Below are 7,037 nucleotides of genomic sequence, written 5' to 3' on the forward strand. Positions count from 1 at the left end.
TACAATTCGGCAGCTTGTTTGCCATCGATTGCGAATTAATCAATACAGATCGTTCTCATCAGCGAATCAACATCAAAAAAAAAAAAAATACGTTACTTTTCAGCAATAGACCGCGCCATATGCAACATTGCAATAATAGTTAATCATTCATTACCAGATGCTTACAAATATTTTGCTTTTTTTTTTTTGCATTAGCATTTATATGTTACAAATCATAAAATCACAATCAATGGTAACTACTAACAAGGCAACACCCCTAAGGTGCGTGATGCCAAACTTTCCATTATCTGTTACTACTTACATACATAGGTATATATATTTATGCAAATCAGTTTACAACAAAAACAACTACTTTCTTGTTTACATTCGCCCTAACTAGGCATGAAACCATTTGTCGGTAAAACAACTATGGCGTTGCACTCTCTCTCTCTCCCTCTCTCTCTCGTTAACCATCTTTCCCCATCATCAAACCAACTACGAGCATTTCGAAACTCTCCTCGGAGGATATCCCTTTTCTCTTCTCCTAATTTGCAAGAAAAAACCATAAATTAAGAATGTCACATTAATTATTCACTGGTTACAAAAAAAAGAGGCAACAGCGTAAATCTTCGAATTCTACTTTTTGAATTTTGTTCAAGTGTGCTGCTGCTGGCATTCGGCTCGGTGACATTGCATTTTAATTAACACCGATCAGGGCAATGAAAAATACACACGCACATACACACATGCAAATATATGTGTGTATGTATACGTATTGTTGCACTTCGTGTTACTTATCCGTGTTTGTGTGCTACTAAAAGTTTCCGCTTGAGCCCACTCCAAGTACAATGCCATGAAAAATTAAAATTTTTAATATTTTTCTAACACTTTATGGCATGCAAAATAGTGTCCTTCTGCTTTACTAACACGCACATAAAAGCAATTTTTAGGACGAGCGTTGCAATGACAGTGGGCTGTTTTAATAGTTAATTGACAGCCGGTTAGTAGAACTAAAAGTGTTTATTTTCTTTTGAGGAACTTACACAAAACGATACCGGGTCAAATCGCCTCCTTGAGACGAAATTAAAAAACTTCGACAATGATCTTTATTCTTTGCGGATTTGCCCTAGTTATTCGTACCAAAAGCAGACAGCTTTTTTGCACTTGTTCTACCATGGGTACCGAGTCAAAAGATATATTCAGCTAGATGCCCAATGTAATTATTGCAATTATGTGCGCTTAATTTGTCCCCTAGTATAGGTTGCCATTTAATTTTTTGATACTCGTAGCTCTCGCGAACCGGTTGACAGTTCTCTCAAAAGCTTTCAAAGCCTTCTAAGTTTTTTCGACATCATCCACGCTTCAGCGCCATATAAATTATGCGAGATTTGGAGAGCGTAATTTTTGTTCGTCGAGAGCGAGCTTTTCTCCGTTTGATCTCTAGGCTGGCATTATTGGTGATGTTAATGTTAGATCTATGGTATATGGGTAAAGTCTTTCATTACATTAAAGTTAAATATGCCAACAGTGAAATGTGTCCCAATACGTGGACGCTTGCGTGTCGTCAGGAGGTATCTACTCAATGTTGTTCTCCAATGTTGGAGAAGCCATTCATCATATTTTTTTTCGAGAATAATAGATGCTGTAGAAATCTGTTCAATGTTGTTTTTTTCAGTGCTGTAGCTGTATTAGTTTATGATAGTTCGATCCATACGAGGAGTGCCAGTTACTGCAAAAACTCGTTTGCTTTTTTGACCTTTTTTGTAATTGTCCCGAAGCTTTTTTCCTCTTAGTTTTAGTCACTATCTGCCTATACGTATTCGTTTTCGTGTTAGTCTCGCATTCACCTTTGTATTTATTTTGGTTGCTTTCTTCGTGTTCCTCATTGGATCGTATGCGTATTCCCTTTCGTATTAAAGTTTGTATTCCTTTTCGCATCCTTCTTCGTATTTATCGTCGCCCTCGTCTTCATCTCCATATTCGACTTAGCATTTCTCTTCGTTTCAGTCTTGCATTTGCCTTCGAAATCTTCACCGTATTCGTCCTCTTCTTCGTATTCCTCTTCGTATTGATCTTCGTATTCGTCTTCGAATTAATCTTGATATACTTCACAATATTTGTCTTCGTGTTCTTCTTCTTCGTCGTCGTATTCGAATTAGTCTCCGAATTCTTTTTCCTAGTCGTCTTTGGTAGGTATACGCATTCGCTTTCCACCTCGTTTACGTCTTCGTATTCGTATTCATGCTCGTATTTTTTTTCTTTTTCATCCCCTTCTTCGTCTTCGTACTTCTTATAATCTGCGTATTCGTCTTCATACTAGCAGTCGTGTTCGTTATCGTCTTCCTACGCGTCTTAACATTATTGTTGGAATTCTGGTTTGTCGTGGTGTTCGTCCTCGTGTTCGTGGTAATCGTCATATTGGTCTTCGAATTCGTCTTCGCTTACCAAACCAAATACAACTCGAGTATAGCAGTCGCAGTTTCAATCAATTCTGTCCCTTGGCCATATCAAAGGATTTCAGAGTGACAAGTCCAAGCCAAAGTAATACTATAAATGGGTCAATAAATGGACCCTGTGTCTACCCCCGATCCTTAGAAGCCTAGCACTTCCAGCGCGTTTGTTATTTTCGTGTTGCTGGAATTAAAATACTTTATGATGGTATTAGGTTAGGTATTAGTAGAATTCTTTAAAAATTAATCTTTCGAATAACAAAGAAAAGCTAATGAAGGCAGCTTACCACGAAGAAGTCCTATATTAAAAACTGGAATTTCTCAAACCAAATTTAAAATTTTTCAGTTATCTTTAAGAGTTCAAAACCATATTTTTCGCATCAGAAACCACTGTATCAGCTTTAAACAATAAATTCATACATATTTATATACAAATGTATACATAGTGCATATTTATGTACATATGTATGTATGTTGACTTCTCGACTGGTCACCCATAAAAAATTACAATAAAATCGACAATGGAAACAAAAAAAAAATGAAATGGAATGGTAATGCGCCACATCAAAAAGACTACCCTTTGTTTTTGCCATTGCAGGACATACATGCATGCACGCACGTTTTTATGCCTCTATGCAACGCAAATGTATCGTAGATTGTGTACCTAGACTGTCATTTAGTATTCTACTACGGAAAAGGACGTTTAACTACATTTGCATAACAATGAACTGTGCCGCTAACTTTATCCTTCAGTTGGTTTTAAATGCGCACACATTTATATGTACGAATGTAAATTTTGACAATGAGTTAAACACAAATGTACGCGCACATATTACGGATATGTACGTAAGAACTTGGCGTTTTCGTAAATATTAATATTCTAGCAGTTTTATTTGTAGGCTCACCATACTGGTTACTTTATCTTCGGCTGTGGGTGTGAAGTCGTAAATTATGCTGATTGTTTTGTTGTAATCATAATCGAGACTTTTGTGCATTTGTATAATTATAAGATAGAAATGTGAATGTATCTACGAACGCATGCAGATATAGTTACATCTATACATTCATTATTTTGATAATTGAATTGCCTCCTGTCTAAATTCAACAAGGTTAGGTAAATAAAATAATGATTCCTTCTTTTCTTTACTCTTTTAATGCAGGAGTATGAAGTTATAACCGAAAATATAAATACGTTGCACACTCGCTCAGATGCTGCTAACAAATACGATACAATAGCATTCGTTATTTATCTCTTAGAAAAAAAGTAATTATTTTGGCTCAGTTTTTATACATATGTATATGATTGGATGTAACCGGCCAAACCCTATTCTAGGACCCTATTCAAGGACAAACTAGTTTTTAGTAGGCTAAACTAGTTCCCCCTACATGCAATAGTATAAACCGGTATAGCTGCGGACCAACTGGTCTGTCCCAAGCCCGATAGGAGAAATTAGTTTCATAAGTCTTGGCTGAACTGATCCTGGCATGAATTTGTGTACTCCAGTACAAAGAACTTTAACGCAGCAATACTGTGGACTGCGTAGCCGGAGTTTGTCTGTTGAGGGTTATTTTTTTGAAGCGAACTACTACTAGAAGACTAGATTTAACTGGTTTTATACTAACGAGCTTAGACCAGACCAGTTTGGCTCAGTCTATGCCGGTTTATCCTACCGCATGTCGGAAAAACTTGTTTTTCTCCAGGCTAAACTAAATTGTTTGTCCGGAAATCAGGTTTGGCCGTTAGATAACATAGACGAAAACCGCATATTCTAACCCCAGGTAAGAAAGAAAACTATAGACGTCGAAACAAGCCTGCAAAGTGTAGCAAGGATTCACTAACTCCCCTTTTTGATACCTGTTTTCAAAATGTGCGAGTCATTGTGTCCTAGCGTCTTACGCACATGGTACCACATATTTCTGTCTTACAGCCAAGCGAAACTTTTGATCTCGGAAATTGCGATCTTAATGTAACTACTTCCTACATTTGTTCAGCCCTTCAGACATAAGCCATGAAGAGGCAAAGACCTAGCCTCGGAATGGCGAAAAGAAGTTCACTTCCTCCTTTGCCGCTCCAACAGTCTTCCCGTATCTCTCCTACTATGCTATATTAGGCTTAACGGTCGCTGGGTTCGATCCCCGGTACGAGCCACATCTAGAAATAGAAAACGTTCTTGCTAACAGCGAGATTATTGCTTGAACTTGAACACCATTTGCAGCTCATAGGCGACGTAAAATTGCAGCCCCAATTGGAGAAGAAGCTCGTTTAAATACTTAGCAAAAGTGTAAAAGGCTCTGGTCTGTAGAGGCTATTTCGCTAAACATCTTGTTGTTATGCAACATGTCGGGCGATAGCTATGCGCCCTAAGGCTAAGAAGCTGATACACCCCTCCTTATTCAGTTTATTAAAGCAGGAGAAAGGACTACGTGGTAGCTTTATGGATATGTGGTTTTTACAGTTGAGCTTTGAATTTCAATCGATAGCCCTTTTTCCCAATTAAGTCCATTCGGCTCTTGCCTTAACCTTGAATGCACATCTGGTACATCGATCAGGCAGCAAAGCAGTGGTTTCTAGGTTATAACTCCATCGAAATTGGGTAGGAACCGTTCGACCTCAAACAAGGTTTTGGACAAAGTGCTTCACTTTCCCGAGACTCCTCCAATTAGACCAAATTTGGCGAAGACCTGTAATCACATAAATATATATTTACTGTTTGGTAAAAAAAATATTTCTAGTCTAGTAACTATTTGATATTTCACTTGGAAGGCAGCTAATTTCCGGCATGCAGCAACCGGAGCCGGTGTCTACTCAAAGGACCTGCAGATCAACCGATCCTTTCGTCTGCCGAGCGATTGTAGTATCTTCCAAGCAGATATATACGCTGTAGAGGAGGCGGCTAGTCTTTAACTTAGTAGTAGAGTTCCAGAAGACAAAGTCACTATTTTTGTCGACAGACAGGCAGCACTGAAAGCAATATGATCTAAAATAGTGAAATCGAGAATTGTATGAAAATGTCGCACCACGCTGGCATCACTGAGCCGCATCAACGTCTCCTATGCTGGGTCCCCGTACATAGCAATATTGAAGGGAATGAGTCGGCTGATAAGATGACCAGATGCGGCTTAGAGATGCCGTTTAGTAATCACGTTAGGAAAATTGATGAGTACACCGTGGCCGTGATGAATAATTTGTGGAACAAACGGGAAGACTGTGAGACCACAAGATTATTATGGCCGCCGCTTAGTAGGAAAAAGACAAGTGACATACTGAAACTCAATATATCTGCAGTAAGAGTTCTTACCGTCGCCATCTTAGGACACTGTGCTATAGCACCAATGTTTCAACGGTGGTGTATACCAACAAGTACTCTCTGCAGAAGCTGCTATGATGAGGATGAGGAAGAGTCAATTGAGCACTTTCTGTGTCGAGTCCTGGAGTCTACATACAGTTTGGCCGAGATAGCGCGGGGGGAACTTTGGACTTGAAGCTACTCTTTCGATTATAGGTGTCTTCCCCCGACACTCGCTTAAAGAGGGCGCTCACAATGGACAATTCTGTCTCTGTCTGTGTGAAAGTATGGAATATTCTACACACGCAATTTAATTTAGTGTCCGAGCTAGCTGAATCTTCAAGTATCTCTGCCTTAAAGACTGTCGACACTACTTATCGTATAAGATCTACAAAGTTATAAATAGAAAATTTGACTTGAAGTGAGCATTAAAGAAATTTTTGGCCAGACTTTCTTGGTCTTGGTACTTGTAGCATCTAACAAGCTTACTCTAACAAGAATAGGAAAGAGTTAGGTAAGTAACTAAATATGTTTCTCGCAATACATAATTTGGTTATGGTTACCCAATAATGTTTTGAGAGAAATATTTTTAGCCGAATTTTTTCTGAGTGTAAGAAAAACTGGCAACACTGCCCAAAAACTTGGAGTGCGCGTTTTAGATTAATCTTGCTGTAAGTTTTTCAAGTTGGGCTTTAAGTATTCATAATTACTTCGTGATATTTTACTAAATATATATCTCTCAACAAATGATTTGGTAACTATAACTAAGTCATGAGTTGAGAGACAAATATTTAGTTGACGTACATAACTAAACTATATATCACTTGACAGAATTGGGTATTTGAAACCTACCGCCAATGTTAAGTGAATTAAAGAAAGAATTTGTGACAAAAAACATCACACAGAGGATCTACCGACACCCTACAGCTAGATTGCTTCCCATTCTTACCATGAGATATGTATGTGCCTACTTTCTGCGCCTATCAAGATGAAGAAAGAGATCTGTTGTGAAGCGTTATTAAAAGTGCTAGCATCACCAGTAAGGTCGAAGAAATGTTAAAACATAACCCACATAGCAAACGACTATTTTTAGCACAACCGGTTTCACCCAAAAACACATTAACAAACTTTTATAAATTACAAGGTTGTCATAACGGAAATTTTCTAACTGCCAATATTGAAACAACCACAATTAAGAAGAAAAGCTAAATTACAACACAATCACTAGAAGAAGTAAATGATAGCAACAACAATGTGTTTCACATAAAAACTCATAAATATGAAATGTAGTTAAAATAATAAGCAGTTTTAACCCTGGCAG

The sequence above is a fragment of the Rhagoletis pomonella genome, unplaced genomic scaffold, assembly GCF_013731165.1.
Source record: "Rhagoletis pomonella isolate Grant_MI unplaced genomic scaffold, Rhpom_1.0 Rhpom_scaffold_00011, whole genome shotgun sequence".
Lineage (NCBI taxonomy): Eukaryota > Metazoa > Arthropoda > Insecta > Diptera > Tephritidae > Rhagoletis > Rhagoletis pomonella.